The sequence below is a fragment of the Cenococcum geophilum genome (assembly GCF_001692895.1).
Source record: "Cenococcum geophilum 1.58 unplaced genomic scaffold K441scaffold_6, whole genome shotgun sequence".
Classification (NCBI taxonomy): Eukaryota; Fungi; Ascomycota; class Dothideomycetes; order Gloniales; family Gloniaceae; genus Cenococcum; species Cenococcum geophilum.
The window spans coordinates 1,126,299-1,144,404 of NW_027137564.1; positions in this window are offsets into that span (position 1 = coordinate 1,126,299).

Sequence of the window (18,106 nt, forward strand, 5' to 3'; positions counted from 1 at the left end):
GGTACTATTAGAGACAATATTTAGGAGTAGGTTATTAACGTAAAAAAAAGCACGAATAGACTCTATAAGAGATTAAGCACCAACTACGCACTATAAGGAAGCTTAACTTATGATAGAATCCAAGTAATACACCTCTAAAGATAAATCTACCTCCGCCTTTAACTCCTCTATATCCAATTTAACCCGTAACTTTAACTTTAGATACTATACCCTAATAAGAGCAGGTATAGGATCCTATTACTTTATAATTTACTAACCTTTAGACTCCACCGATTAGACCTACGTCCCTACTATAGCCTATAATATAACTCCTACCTCCTTTATCTTAATCTTAAATTAGAGGTAGTTTAAAATTGCTTATAGAGCTTATAAAGCTCTATTTAAATTAGGAGAAGAAGTTTAGTAGGGAATTATATAATATTCTTAATTCGAAACTACGTATCTTCTATAATTATTGCTAGAAAGTAGGAATAAAGTCTAATTAGTACCACAACGCCTATTCTGTTATACTTAAGGGCTAAGCTAGTACCTTCTATTATAATTATTTAGTAGGAAAAGGATATAATTTTAACCGCATAATATATAAGTTAAGATACCACTTTAAAACAGAAGAAAATAAATAGCAGTATATATTAGAATGGAGAGAGACTACCTTTTTAAGGATTATTACTACGAACCTAGGTATCCCTCGGCTTAATTATCTTTAAAAGCTCTTTAATTAACTTTAAATAATTTAGTATAGTTTATCCGAATTATATTAAGAGGATTTTAGCCTATATAATTAAGTTATTAGCGTATGCTAAGGTGTTAAAGAATACAACCTTACTCTCTTTAATCCTGCANATACTTATAAAGGTATATATACTTAATTAAGATCTTCTATTAGCACCGCTCTACGCTCTTAAAAAGTATAGTAATTTAACGCCTGACTCTAACCTACTTTGATTAACCCACCTAACTAATATAATTATAACTAGACTGATTGAATATATAGTAGCCGTAGTAGGCAATATAGTAGAGGGTATAATTAATAATTATAAGGTAAAGGTAGAGGTCCTTATAGAGGTTTATTTTAAAGTAATTACTAAAAGAAGTATTATGTTTGTAAGAAACCGAATTATTAGTTAACTAGGCATTCTCTTAATAAATAAAAGAAGGCATATAATAAGTTTCGCCAAAGTATAAAAAAACGTTAGAAATTATAAGGCCACTACGGCCTACTTTTAAAGCTTTTTAGTTTAATATAAAGGCGTAGAAGATCTTAAGGGTAAGGTTAATAAGGCTAAATAGCTCCTTATAGATATAGAAATTAAGGACTACTTACCTAACCAATACTTTACTAAGTATGGTGAGGTAGATAGTATATAAACTATCGCTATTCTTAATAACTAATCTACGCTCTATTCTATTACAAAGTTAAATATCTTTAATAAGCTAAAGGAGAGCTCCGTGTTCTCCTTTAACAACAGATACTTAGCAAATATCTTCTATAGTATTATGCCAGATACTAGAGCCGTAGGAGTATCTATAGTAGGAAAACCTTAAGTTTAAGCCCTTTAGCAGCTTAATAACTCTATTTAGATTAACTATTTAACGGCAGGCCAATATATAATTCGTTTTGGCAAGGGTACTATAATCTCTCTTAGCACAATTAGGGTCCAAACCCCCTTAGGGTATATTACTTTCCACGTTATTCCCATAAATACTCTATTTCTATTTTACATTAGAAATATAGATAAATTAGGCGTTAAGCTTAATAACCTTAAGAATATACTCGTATAGGGAGATAGTTGGGTACGTATTATACGTAAGTAGGGTTACCCTTAGTTGCTCCTTTATTAACTACAAAAGAGTATTACTTAAAGCTACCTAACTAAGTTAGAGTTACGTNAACTATACCNTNNTTTTAGCNACCTATCNNTTTATTAATTNCTTANNGTTCTTTAGNAAGNAGGCTATAAAGTTAAGGTTAAGGCAATTAAGCATCTTATAAAGTACTATTATTACTACTAAATAAACTAGAAGTCCCCTAGCCAATTTAAGTTTACCCTTAAAGATAACTACAACTTTAACTTTTATATTATTGTTAACGTTATATATCTTAGCGGCAAGCTAATACTTTAAGTTATTAACTTCTTAACCTCCTTTTAAGCCGCACGTTTCTTAAAGGATATATTAGCTAGAAACGCATAGGACACCCTATAATTATGCTAGATAAATATCTACCTAGGACCCCCTAATTAAATCGTCTATAATGTAGGAAAGAACTTCTTATCTATAGAGTTTTAATAATAGATAAAGGCAATAGTAATTAAGGTTAAGGAAGTCCCTATTAAGGCATATAATAGTATTAGAAAAGTAAAGTAATATTATACGCTATTACGCCACGCATATAAGATTATCTCTTTAAAACTAAAAAATATTAGTAAAGAACTTACCTTACAAATAGCTATTAAAGTCATTAACAATTCCGCTAGCCTAGATAGACTTATACCTATATTACTAGTCTTTAGCGCCTACCCTTAAATAACTAATAATTCTTTACTATCTCCCTCTATTATATAATAAGCTAAGGCTATTCGCAAGGCAATAAAGGAGGTATAATGTCTCTACGCTATACGCTAGGTTAACGACGTATTAGAAATAAAAAATAGCCTAAATACCTTAACTACGCTTAATCTACTACTCTAGTCTAAAGTACGCGTATAGCGTAAAAAGGGAGGGTAGTTAGGTCTACATTAACTTATTATAATTAATAGTTAAATTTATACTATTTAAATGCCTTATAGACCTACCTAATTATATTTAACTATTATTAAGCCTTACTGTAAAGATAATAGTTCTAAGCCTTTATAGGATACCCTAAAGGAGAACTACAATTAATATACTCTAAAAGGCGACTATAATTCTAATATAATTATAGTAGAGGTGCCGTAACTATGACGTGGTAGAGGTTGCCTAAAAGGATTACAAAATCGCTAATATCTTATTAATTTTAAAGAGCAATTTATTGCCGCTATTAAGAATAGAGTTAAGTTGTTAATAGCCTTTATAACAGCTAAGGGGAAGGCTAACTTTAAGCTCGTAAAACAGCTCTAAAAGGAAGGTTATATTATAACTCCTAAAGCTCCTTTCTAAGCATCTAATAAGTAGGAGATTAATGGTTTTATTATAAGAGGAGTCTTTAAGTTTAAGAAGTATAACCTTATTAAGTTTAATAGAGTTTACATCTTTAAGTTAAGAATGGTTAATAAGATTAAAGGCAAAGCTACTAACGCCCTATTTAAGAAATTAAGGCTTATTATTTAAGGTTACAATAATAATAGTAAGGAGGTAATTCTTACGCAATCTCCTATAATTTAACAAGCTAGTTAGCAAGTTATTGTTACGTTAGCTCCCTCCTTAATAAAGAATAGAATAGCGGTTTATTTATAAGATATTACTTAAGCCTACACCCAATTAAAGACGCACCTTTAGCGCTTAATATTAGCATACCTTCTAGAGCAAATTCGCTACCAGTATCCTAAAGATATAATTATAGTTGTGCTTAAGCCATTATATAGAATTACATAGGCAGGAACTTACTAGTAGGCTACCTACAGCAAGCACTATAAAGAGAAGCTTTTAATAACTACTTCTATATTTAATCCTAACTTCCTTATTATAACTATAGAAACTCTATTTAGAATCATTGGTATATAAACTAATAATATAATTATCTTAGAAGACGATCAGTTCTTAGCTCTTAAAAAAGACAAGCTAGTAAAGGTAAATCTTATAGTAAAGCTAAAGGAAAAGCTTAATTTAATAACACTATTACTCTTTAATAGATGTATCCTCTCCCTAAATAAGGATTCTATTACTTTACGCTAGAAGGGTTAAGGTAAAAAGATCAACGTTATTAACGTTAATTCTCTAAAGTAAGAATATATGGAGCAACGCGCTTATAAAGCTTATATTGCTTCTATCTATTAACCTAAGGCTTTATTTAACCTCTCTATTGCCGCTTAATACTAGAAACTAACTAAGGATAATATTCTTGCCCTAAATAAGCGTCTTTCCTAGTAAATAAACCATCTTAATTAGGGACTACTCTATATACCTACTAATCTCCCTACCGCTAAGCTCTTTATATTTATTAATAGGTCGTTTATAAATAACAAAGATTTTAGCTCCTAGTTAGGATATAAGATTATTATCGTAAATAAATCTACTAGAGAAAATAACTTTATAATCTATAGTAATCTTATTTATTAGAGCTTAACTAAAAGTAAGCGCGTTACTTAAAGCGTTTTAGCGTTAGAAATATATAGAATAGTTAGCGGAGTTAATATAGTAATTACAATTGGAACTACCCTAAAAATAATTATAGATTAACTTAAACTTTCTATTATCCCTATAATCGTATATACTAACTTATACTTCCTCTATAAGTGCTTAGTTAAGCTTAGTACTATAAAGGAGAAGCGCCTTATAATTAATATTATGGCACTTTATCAATCTTATAAACGGCAAGAACTCTTTAAGATTTAATAGATTAACGGTTAAGATAACCCGGTAGATATAATAATAAAGGTAAACCTAAATAAGGCTTTAGAGACGTTTGTTAATATAAATACTCTATATATATAGGTTAAAGATTAGGTTAAAAGGGAGTAGGAGTATAATAATCTGTAAACTCTAATTCTAACTAGCTAATTAGGATTTTCCATCCCCGGGATAGAAAATCACTATTAGCTCGCTTATAACTAGCGCCTTAGCGGCCTAGATATAATATCCACCTATAACTCCTAAGTAAGAAAGCACTGCGTGCTAAGAGGCATATTTTAGGACAGCGAGACTTATATTATAACGGCAATAGTAAATAAAAAGGATTGATATTTGTTACGCTAGTTAAGCAGTATTTGTATATAGATGGCAACTATAAAAGAAGAGTTGCTAGTGTCGGGAATGAGGTAAGCGGTCGTCACGTGACGCCGCGGCACTAGCGTGGCGAGGAGTTTTAAGCTCCTTGCCCTTCCTTATTCTAATAAATAAGCTTTATTAACCAACATCACTATAACCTACTCGAGTAGTCGTTATTGGTAAGTCACCCTGTATGACCAATAATAAGTAATAACCCCTTTATAATAAAGATCCTATAGGGAACTACTAAATAGGTCGCGGAGATATTATAAAAAAGCGGCGATTTTAAAAATCTTATAAGATACTTTAACCGCTATAGGTTACTCTAGCTTAAGCAATATATAGAGAGTATACTTTAATACCTTAAACGTTACGTTAAAGAATTCTTTACCCTCTACTAGCTACTATATATAACGGTTTAATATACGGTGGTAATTATATATAAGTAACCACTATAGCGTATAACGCTACCCGCGAGTATTTTAAGGGAGCTTTAGGACCTACCTAATAATAATATAGAGGATAAACACAACCCTAATTTATTAAATATTCTAGTAGGCCTAAGGGACTTACTAAGGGTATTTTTAGGTAGGAGAGCTAAAATCCTACTATAAAACTTAGAGTATAATTATATAATTAATCTAGAAGAAGGTAAATAACTACTAAACCTTTTTATTTATAACCTCTTTTATAAAGAGCTTAAGATCCTATAGGAGTACTTTAATGGTTTACTAAAACAGGGGTAAATCCGGCCTAGTAAGTCGCTAGTAGGCGCGTCAATCCTCTTTATTCTAAAACTAGATAGAACTATAAGGCTATACGTAAACTATCGCGGTCTTAATAAGATTATAATTAAGAACTATTACCTACTATTACTAGTTAGTAAAATGCTAGATTAACTATTTAGGGCGAAGATCTTTATAAAGCTGGACCTACAAGACGCCTATTATAGGCTCTATATTAAAGAAGAGAATAAGTAAAAGACCGCTTTTAAGACCTAATACAGCCACTTTAAGTATCTAGTAATGCCTTTTAGGCTAGATAATATACCTATAATATTTTAATTATATATTTATAGAGCCTTAAGGGGACTAGTTAACCGTATATACGTTATATATTTAGATAACATCCTAATCTACTTAGAAGATAAGGATTAGCACAAGTAATATATCCGTAAAGTGCTAGAATGTTTAGATAATTAGGGCCTCTACACTAAGGCGTTAAAGTATATCTTTAATACTAAGCAGGTTAAGTTCCTAGGTTATATTATAATACCTATAGGTATAGTTATAGACCTAGTATAGGTATAGATAATCTAAGAGTAGCCAGAGCTAGAGAGCTACTAAAATATCTAAGTATTTCTAGGCTTTATTAATTTCTATAGGCGCTTTATCTATAACTGCTTAGACGTCGCCTAATACCTATTTAACTATATTATAGAAGCTTTTTAAAACCTAACCTAAGAAGTAAAAAGCTTAAAGGCGGTAAAGAAGAAAACTAAAAAGGGACTAACTAAATAGTATAAGCTATGGTTATAGCCCGGAAAGGTTTAAAAGGCCTTTTAAAAACTATACGCAAAGTTTATAAAAGCTTTATTACTATGGTATTTTAACCTAGATTAGCTATTAATAATAATTACTAATATATTAAATTTTGCCCTTATTAGTATCCTACTATAACCTAATAAGCATCTAAACGCTACCTAACTCTACTAGAGACTAGTAGTATTCTATAGTAGAAAATTCTAGGGACCTAAAGTTAGGTATTATACCCACAATAAGGAACTGCTGGCTATAGTTAACTGCTTTAAATAGTAGTAATATTACCTTAAGCACATAAGCCATACTACTTATATACTCTTAGATTATTATAATCTACGCTACTTTATAACTATAAAGGAGCTTATACCTTAATAAGCTAAATAGGTAGAGAAGCTTATATAATTTAATTTTAAGATTAAATATAAGCTAGGGGAAAACAACCCTACTAATAAACCGTTATAATAGCTAAATTATACTAAAGGCTTTAAAACGGGAGAAGGAAAACAAATAATAGATATCTTACTCCCTATATTATAAAATAAGCTCTAGGTATAGAATACTTAAGCACCTATAGCTTTATATACCAAGTCTTAGGTAGTATAAGCCCTATTAATTTCTACTAATGTTCTAGCTAGTACCTAGTTTATTACTAATAAGGGTCTAAATATACCTAGATAGGACGTCCCTAATATATTATTAGAACCTAATAATATACCATCTTTAATTACTAAGCTATCCCCTTAAACTAATAGTAAAGCTATAAAGTAATTGGAACTTAGAGCCCTATAATAATTAAAGGACTTTAACCTTATAGCGGCCTTCCTATTATATATATATATTAAAGAGTTATAAGATCTATAGTACTATCTAGTCTTATATTTAGAGTAGTATAGAATAAAATAGCTTTTACTTAGGAACTATTTAAAAGGTTAATGGATTTTATCTATAAGGTGCAATAAAGGGACGCTTTCTATATTATCTTTAATGTGGAAGTAAACTAGAAATATAACGGAAAGGAAGCTACTAGGTGCTATTATTAGAAACTAGACCCAATAGGCCTACTATATAGAGATAGTAAGGTTTAGGTGCTATAAGAAGTAAATCTATAATAGAAGATTCTTATAAAGAATTATAATAATCCTTTAGGCAGCCACTATAGTTAAGCAAAAATAGTGGAATTACTTTAGCGTAAATACTATTGGCTAAAGCTTAATTAGAAAGCAAAGGAGTATATTAGCTATTATAAAAGTGTTAAGTATATAAGATCCGTAGGTATAAGCTATAAGGTTTACTTAAATTAGTTTCCCCCGCTAGTAAGCTATAGCAATATTACGCTATAGACTTTATTACGGATCTCCTACTATTTAAAGATAGCTAAGGACGAATATACAATTTAGTCCTTATACTTATTAATAGGTTTTTAAAGTACGTCTAATACCTTTTTATTAATAAGACGATTTATATATAAGCGCTCGCCAGCCTAATTAAGAAGAAATACTTTCTTAAAGTAGATTAACCGCACTCTATTATTACTAATAAGGGTAGCGTTTTTATAATCTAGTACTAGTTAAATCTATACTTTTATTTAAAAATAGACTATTATTATAGTATAGCTTTCTATTTATAAATAGATGGGTAAATAAAACGCTAAAACTAGGAACTAAAGTCTTACCTATAAATATATTTAAACTACTAGTAAGATAACTAGTATAAGCTACTTCCGTATATAAAGTACGCTTATAATTTAAAGCAATACGTATTATATAAGTATACACTAATTTAGATTACTTATAGCGTCTAATTATTTAGGTTTAATAGTATACCTAATAATTACTGGCTAAGGCCGTATAATTAGTTATAGGATTTTACTAGGAAGTTTAAGGATATCTACTAAAGAGTATAAGGATACCTTTAAAAATAAAAGGAGTAATAGAAGTTTATAAAGTAGAGCCTATAAAATACCTAAGAGTAGTAAAGACTTTAGTATAACCGTAAGCACTAGGATAAGTATTTTGGAGTAGGCGATAAGGTTTTATTATATTTAACAAATATTAAGACCTATTAACTATTAAAGAAGCTTAATATAAGATACCTAGGTCCCTTCTAAATTAAGGAATAAATTAGTAAGTTAGCCTACTGTCTCTAGCTACCCCTATCTATAACCTATATATATATTTAGTGTTTTATATAAACCTACTAAAGTTATAGCATAGACTACTACTAAAAAAGAACTTCCGTCTAGGCCTAATTAAACACCTTAAGGTGGTAGGCAAGTAGTATAAGGTTAAAGCTATACTATGCTATAAGTCTGTTAAGAACAAGCTTTAATATAAAGTTAAATAGCTAGGCTAGCCCACTAAGGACTCTATATAGGAACTAGAGAATTACCTTAATTATTATAAAGATATTCTAAAAGAATATTAGGACTAAGGTCTATAATCTACAAATTATAAAAAGCGCTCTAATACTATAGTGTTATTGCGACCTATAAAAAAAGCTTATAAAAAAAGTAAATAAGTTAAATTAGATATAGAACGGATAAGCTTTAGAAACTATAAGGATTAGGGCTATAGCTTAAGGCAGGACTAGTTTTTAGCCTTTTTACATATATAGTGTTACGGCACTAGTAAAAACTAGTGGATTGTGGCTAATAGATATTGGTGGATTATAACGAATAGTCGTAGACAGTTTTAAACAGTTGCCGTCACGTGACTAGAGGATCGTATATAGCGTCAAGCGGCACTACCCTCTATCTACTTTCCTTTCTCTAGCTTTAGATCCTTGTTTATAAACTACCAATTATATAGGCTTACGCGTCCCTCTTACCGTGCTCGTGCCTTGATTGACTAAGTCGCTAATATTATCTAAAGCTTAACTACCTCTTCTTCCTAAGAAGGAACTTAAAAATATCTATGGACTATAAATAAGAATAAAATATAAAAATAGACCTAAAGACTATTACTAAAACTTAAAGAACAAAACAGAACCAAAAGAATAGAAAAGAATAACAAAATCTATAGAATACGCATAGACTAAAACCCCTACAGAATCCTACTAAAAGTTACCCCAATAACTATAATGCTAAGAAATACAGCAGCCGGTAAAGCAGACGTAGGACCCTTAAATACCTCCAATAGTAAAATAGTAACTAACTTAAACTTCTAGGTAGAGCTTATAGCAGCTAATACCAAAATCAAATGACTTTGAGAGCTGCTTAAAGCCAGAGAACCCCCTATACCTAGCGAAGAGTTATTAGACACCTAGAGACTTGCTATAGTCCTTAAGGCTCTAGGCCAACGTACAGCATTAGTATTATTACGGTCCGCAAAGGTTGCGGACCCCCTGTTACTTACAGACGGAACTAACCCTATATTTAATAATTAGAAGCTTTAATTATAGAATAAGCTTAAAGTCAATACAGACCACTTCCCTACTACTTAGGCTAAAATAGCCTACGTCTTCGGCCGTACTAGCGGGGATATATAGACGTACTTATGTCCTTAATATATATAGGACTTAGTAGATCCCTTCCTCTCTAGAGAAGAGATAATCGTGTACCTATCTTCTATTTATAAGGACCCCTTTAAAGTATAGAACGCCTGACTTAATTATAAAAGCCTAAATATAAAAACGACGGAGACCTTCTTGGCCTTTTAGACCCGCTTTCTATACCTAGCCGGCCAGGCTCGAATTCCCTAGGAAGATCTAATACTAGACCTATTTAACAAGCTTACCCTAGACCTATAGCGAGCCGTACTGCTAGTTTTTACTACTATATAGACGCTAAAGGAACTTATAGACTAGTGCTTAGCTATTAACTAAGGCCTCTACTAAATTAAGGTACGTGCCGAATAGTATAAAGCCAGAAACCCTTTAAATCAGACCACAAGCAATATAAGAACGGCCCGTAATGCCCCGGCACGATCGGTAACCCCTATAGCACCACCTATACAGCCCGCCGCCAATTTAGCAGCTAGCTATGCGGTTAGCCCTACCATAGGTCTAGCGAATGCTTGGCCTATGTATAGCAACCCCCGTATATAGGCCCTTAGTGCTTAAGGAGCTTGCTTTTCTTATGGTTAGAAAGGCTACTATGTAAAGGATTGTCTAATAAACGCAAAAGTAGACGAGGTTTTGTTAATCTAGGAGGACAGCATAGAGTCGGAAAAAGAGGAACCCTAGAGGAAGACTCCTCTCTAGGGTTAAAAGGGATTGATATGTTAGATATTAATCTAGGTTGGCTAATTAGTAGAAGAAGCTACACTATTCCTTGTACTTTATTCCGCAATAAATACCAAGTTTTAACCTTTGCTTTAGCTAACTCTAGAGCAAATGCCTTTGCCTTAATAGACACCTAGTATGCCGTAAAGCTGGCTAACTTTCTAAATGCACCTATTAAAGAACTGCCTAAACTAATTCCTATCCGTGGGTATAATGGGTAGATAGGACCACCTATTACGACTATCTTATAGATTTACCTCTGTGTTAACGGACGAAGGCAGTATAACGCCCCCTTCCTTATTACGGACCTAGGTAGCTATAATATAATTTTAGGGCGAAAATAGCTAGCCTATTTAGGCTTATAGCTCGATGTATAGAGTAGATGGCTTACCTAGCCCGAAACCCTACCCCTAACCCCTTCCTTTATAAAAGAAATCAGTATTATAATAGAAAACCTTATACGGCCCTAGATTAATACTATTTACTAGGCCGATGCTATGTGTAGGGACTAGGCCTTTAAGAAAGATATATAGCTTAATTTGCAACGGATCTGTATACTACATCGCCCCTAAACTACCTATATTACGCCACCCGCATTAAAGACCTAGGAAGTTAGTAGTGACCTAAAAAAGCCCCCTATAGAGAGCTTAGGCCCTATATAGCTATAAAGAACAGTAAGGGACGTCGGACGTTATACTAAACTAATAGATCGGAGGGATAACCTGTGGAAGATAGAATAGGAGCTAAGAAAGATTATAAACCCTAGACCGTAAAATATAGTCTATAAAACGGCTATAAGGAAACTAGCGGACCTCCTACTAGTTAATGTCTGCTATATTAGTGCTATAGGATTCTACCGGAACTTAGTTTAGCCTAATACCGTCGCCTTTACGACGAGCTTATACGAAATTAATTAAATAATTAAGGAAAAGGGAAATAAGCTTAGTGGATAAGAAAGCGAGCTTATAGATAAGAAACTAGTAGAACAAAAGCTGCCCTATTAACACCAGAAATTTAAGGACGTATTCTCTAAAGTAGCGTCTAATATACTTTTACCTTACTAACTATATAACTATAAGATTAAGATTAAGTAGGGTAAAGAAAATACCCTTAGCTTTAGCCCCCTCTATAAGTAGTCTATTACTAAATTGCAGGCTATAAAGTAGTATTTTATTAATAACCTAAATAAGGGCTTTATTAAGCCTAGCCAAGCCCCTTTTACCTCGCCTATTTTCTTTATTAAAAAGCTAAATAGAGGACTCTGCTTCTGTATTAACTACTATAAGCTAAATAATATAACCCGCAAGGATCGCTATCCGCTGCCCCTACTTAATAAGACTCTAGCCTAAATAAGTAGAGCTAAGGTCTTTATAAAGCTTAATATCCGCTAGGCCTTCCACTAAATTAAGATAGACCCCGGGTTTAAAGATCTTACTATATTTTAGACCTATTACGGAACGTATAAATATAAAGTACTCCCTTTTAGACTAACTAACGGACTAGCTACGTACTAGCGGTATATAAATGATATACTCTTTAACTACCTTAACGATTTCTATACGGCCTATTTAGATAATATTATAATCTACTCTAAAAATGAGCTAAAATATAAGGAGCACGTCTATAAAGTCCTATAACGGCTCCGTGAGGCTAGCCTCTAGGTTAATATTAAGAAGTTAGAGTTTAGTGTTAAGCATATAAAGTACCTAGGTTTTATTATTAGTATAGATGGAATTAAAACCAACCTAGAGAAAACGGCTGTAATTAACTAGTGGGCACCCCTATAGACCGTAAAAGGGGTATAATCCTTTTTAGGGGTTTGTAACTTCTACCGACGCTTTATTAAGAACTATAGCAGAATTGCCCGGCCTCTTAACCATCTTACTAGAAAAGACTAGCCCTTCCACTTTAACGCTATATATAGGTAGGCCTTTAATAAGCTTAAGAAACGGCTGGTATTAGCTCCTATACTTACCCATTTTAACCTAAAATAGCCCTTAATGCTAGAAACTGATACCTTAAACAGCGTAATAGCTAGTGTTTTTTCCTAGAAGCAACCGGACGAAGAGTAGCACCCTATTATATACTATTTAAAGACTATAATAGATGCTAAGCTAAATTACCACATCTATAATAAAGAAATACTGGCTATTATCTCTAGCTTTTAGCACTGGCGTATATAGCTAGAGGGGACCCCTAAGCCAATTAAGGTAGTTTTAGATTATAAGGCCCTAGAATACTTTATAATAACTAAGGCCCTTACAGCCCGGTAGGTACGCTAGGCGGATACCCTATCTTAGTTTAACTTCTTAATTATATATAGACTAGGCGCTATAAACCGCGCGGACGCTCTTATAAGGCGCGAGTAAGACCTAAATAACTAGACGGCTATAAAGATTTTACTACGGACCTAGACGCTACTATAACTAGAACACTTTAACCCCTAAATACGGGCAGAACTAAATATAGACTCCTTAGGCGCCGAGATATGTCCTGTTAACTCCTCTAAACTTAACCTTATTAATAAACTACTACAGGTTAACCGAATAACCCCCTCTCTATAGGAATACCGTAAAAAGGTAAAGAACGTTGCTAGCCTATGGTCCCCTAAAAACGGACTACTTAAGCACTAGAAACGGCTAGTAGTAGCTAAAGAACAGAACTTACGGACTCAGCTTATTGCCGAAGCTTATACCTAGGTCTCTATGGCCTACCCTAGAAAAAATAAGACCTGTAAGATTATTGGTGACCGCTACTACTAGCCTAGAATAGTTATAGATATTGACCATTATATATGGAATTGCGACAGCTGCCGTAGATCTATAATTCCACAAGATAAAACCCTAGGACTATTAAAACCTCTTCTAATACCCAACTGCCCCTGGCAGTATATCTCTATAGACTTCTATAAGCTACTAATAGACCGCGACGGATATAATATAGTTATAATTCTAGTTAACCGCTTTAGCAAGCGCCCGTTCTTAATTCCCTGTTATAAGAATATTAATGCCAAGGAGGCGGCCTAACTGTATATCCACTACGTCTACTATATTTACGGACTACTAGATACTATTATATCCAATTACAGCCCATAATTTATATCGGCCTTTTGGAACGAGTTTACCTAAATCCTAGGTATTAGGCTAAAGCTCTTTATAGTATACTACCCCCAGACAGACGGCCAGACGGAGATTATAAATTAATATTTAGATTAGAGACTCTAGCCTTTTATTAACTACTTCTAGGATAACTAGGGCGAACTGCTACTCCTAATAGATTACGCCCAGGCAATCGCTATAGATTAGAGAATCTATAATATAAACAGCAGTTAGATTAGGAGACAAATATATAGACCTAGAGGACTTATTAGTTAAACAAGATGTTTAGACTAAAGATTAAAAGTTTAATACCAAGATTAAGAAGCAAGAAGACTTTAAGGATCCACTTATAAGACGCGAAAAGAAAGAAACTATAGAGGAATTTAAAGTAAGAATTACCTTATAGCAAGAATAGAAACTAGATAAAAGATTTAGTATATTAGGACGTATAAGGGACAGAGCACCCGTATAAAGAATTACTAATAGGCTAAGAGCAGGCATACTAAGAGCTAAGTAGCTTACTAAACTAGAAGATAAAGAGGATTTAGGGATTCCTACTAGGTTCAAAGAACAATACATAAAGGGCTATTATAACGTAGTAATAAGAAGATACTTCCTTACGGACAGACCGTATATACTCTAGCAGCTATATTAAAAGTAGTATAGGCAATAATATAATAATAAGTAGGAAGATTTCTATATGTAGTTAGATAAAAAAAGTTATCTAAGACTACCTAATTATGGAAAAAGCAATAAATTATATTAAGGGAGCCTTAATTATAATATTAAAGGATCTAAAGGAATAATTAGAGGACTAAAGAAGCAAAAAATGCGTCTTAGTACCTGCGAATAAAGTTATAACGTTTAGATTAGTGCGATAGAGGTTTAAACTTAAGGATAAAGACGAGCTAAGAGTTAACCCAAAGCACCTAGCACACCACACGCTATTATAGATTGCATATATAGACGATATATATAAGATACACAAAAATCCAAAGGAAAAGAACCGAAAATACCCTATAAGGATATACTGGATAATAGATAAATAATAGTATAGGAATGCTAAGTATATACACAGCTGGCATCCGGCAGAAGTCCAAAAGGAAGAAGATTTAATACTTTAACTAGGAAGATTCCTTATAGAAGAATGCTTAGATAGATAACAATAGTGGGAATGTTTAGAAAACACCTATCTATAGTATATTAAAGATAAAAAGCGAACTAGGTATTAGCTAAAGAATAAGCCAAGTATAATAGGATTAAGTAGCCAATAGTTAGGAAAAGTAGAGGCCTATAGGACTAGAGGGAGCTAGTAGTAGAGCCTTAGACCCTTAAAGGAATTTAAGGATAACACCTAAACCTAAAAATTAAATAGTAAGATTAGCAGTTTAAAGTATTAGTAGATAGTAGAGCAACGCGAAACTATATTTTACTAGTAGTAGTTAAAAGGATGGGGCTACTATATAGGCAAAAAGAGCATCCTTATCTATTAGTAACAATTTTAGGAGATCTAATAGCCTACGGAGGAGGTATTATTAATCTTAAAATAGGACCAATTTAGATAACTATTAAAGGGAGATAAGTTAAGATGTCTTTTAATATATTACTATTAGAGAATAATAAAGCAGTATTAGGAATGCCTTAGTTATAGAAATATAATCTAAAGATTAATTAGGTTATAGGTTAGGTTAATATTAAAAATATATAATAACATAAGATGTAATAATAAACTAAGTTAGTATAGTACTAAGTTGGAGCGATATATAAGGAGACCAGTTAAGGATTAAGCTATATACTAAAGAGATACCATAAGTATAGTAAAAAGCTATAGTTACTAGAAAGTGAAAAGCTATTAGAGTATATAGTATAGGATTATAAGATAGAGCTAGAACTAGAAATAAGTTTAAGGTTTTACCTAACTTATAAGTTAACAGAAAAAGAGTTATAGGCACTTAAGGAGTTTGTCTAGGAAAATCTTTAAAAAGGATATATTAGACTATCGCAGTTATTAGCAGGATATCCAGTACTATTCGTACTAAAGAAGAATAGAAAACTTAGGCTATGCATCGACTATAAATAGTTAAATAGCATTACTAGGAAGGATAGGTATCCTTTACCCTTAATTAGCGAAATTTAAGATAGGGTTGGTAACGCGTAAATCTTTATAAAGATAGATCTAAAATAGGCGTACTATTAGATTAGAATTAAGGAAGGCAATAAATAAAAGGCAGCCTTTAGGTTAAAGGAAGGACTATATAAACTACTAGTTATATAATTTAGGCTTATAAACGCACTAGTAACGTTTTAGAAGCGTATTAATAATGTATTAAGAGAATACTTAGATAAATTTGTTATGGTATACCTTAATAATATTATTATCTACTTAATAAGTAAGAAAGAATATAAAGAATATGTTAAATGGGTCTTAAAGAGACTATAGGAAGAACAGATGCTAGTAGTAATTAAGAAATACGAGTTCTTTACTAGAAAGACAGATTTTATTAAATTTATTATTAAACTAGGCTAACTTAGCATAGATCCTAAGAAGATTAAGGCTATAGTAAATTAGCAAGAACTAGAAAATATAATATAGTTAAGGTTATTTCTAGGGTTCTGCAATTACTGCAGAAGGTTTATAGCTTAATAGTTAAAGGATATTAAGCCACTTATAAGATTAATAAAGAAGGAAGAACTATAGGTATAAAGAGAGGAATAAAAGGAACTGTTTAAGAAAATTAAATAGTTGTTTACCTAGGAGCTAGTTCTTAAAATCTATTAACCACAGTTAGAGATAGTGGTTAAGATAGATATATTAGACTATATACTAGGAGCATACTTTCTATAGAAATATAAGGATAGATGGCACCTAGTGGCATACTATAGTTAAAAGATAACACTACTAGAACTAAACTATAACATCTATAATAAGGAGTTATTAGAAATAGTTATAGTACTAAAGGAATAGAGATTATTCTTATAAGGCATAAAAAAACTATTTATAGTTAAAACGGATTATAAGAACCTAATGGGGTTCCTAATAATAAAAGAACTTAATTGTAGATAAGTTAGATAGGTAGAGATGCTTATAGAATACTATTTTAAGATTTAGTATATTAAGGGTACAGAGAATATATAAGCAGACGCTCTAAGTAGAAAGGCTAAACTATAAAATGATAAAAAGCTATTAGGGGCTTTATTGCGAAAGGATATAGATAGATTAATTAGGTATAATTATCCGAAAATTATAGCAATATAAGAAGAACAGATCTATAATTTATTAGAGAGTGATTAGATATAAAAGATCTAAGATATATAGGTAGAGAATTTAGACTTAGAGCAGTATAAAAATTAAGAAGTAATATATATACTAAGGTCTATTGCAAAGGAGTTTGTTAAGTTATTTTATAAGGGATTAACTTAAGGATATAACGGAGCTATAGGCTTAGTGTTAAGACTTTAAAAAGAATATATTATTAATAGAATTTAGGGACTAGCTAGGTAAGTTATAAAAGAATATCTAGATTGCTAAAGGAATAAACTAATAAGGTATAAGCTATATAGAGAGCTATAACCTATTAAAATACTAGAGAGACTATAGGAGGTTATATTATAGGACTTTATTATTAAGTTACTAAAGTTAAGAGATCCTATCACCAGATAAGATTATAATGCGATTTTAGTAATAGTAGACAAGCTTATAAAGTGGGGATACTTTATAGCATATTTAGAAGAAATATTAGCGGAAGATATTACTAGAATTTATATTAAAGAAGTGTTTATAAGATATAGAGTACTAAATAAGATTATATTAGACAGAGATCTAAGATTTATAGTAGTATTCTAGGAAGTGTTCTTAGCAGAGTAAAGAGTTTAAGTAGTAACTTTTACCGTATATTATCTACAGACAGACGGTTAAACAGAAAGATTAAATTAAACACTAGAATAATATCTAAGGTATTATATTAATTATACACAGAATAATTGGGTATCGCTATTATTAGTTATATAGTTTACATATAATACAACACTATAAGAAGGAATGGGCACGTTACTATTTAAGGCGAATTATAGATATAAGCTAAGGACCTTATTATCGCTATATTAAGCAAAGAAGATAAGTAGTATAGCTAAGTAAAGAATAAAGAGTTTAATAAATCTTTATGCAGACCTTATGGAAACAGCTAAGGTGGTACAGTAAAGGATAAAAAAGTATTACGATGCTAAGAGATCTAAGGGACTAGATCTTAAGGAGGGAGATAAAGTATGGCTACTATATAAAAATTTTAAGAGTTAACNACTAAGTAAGAAGTTNGACTATNTNAGACTAGGACCTTTTAAAAT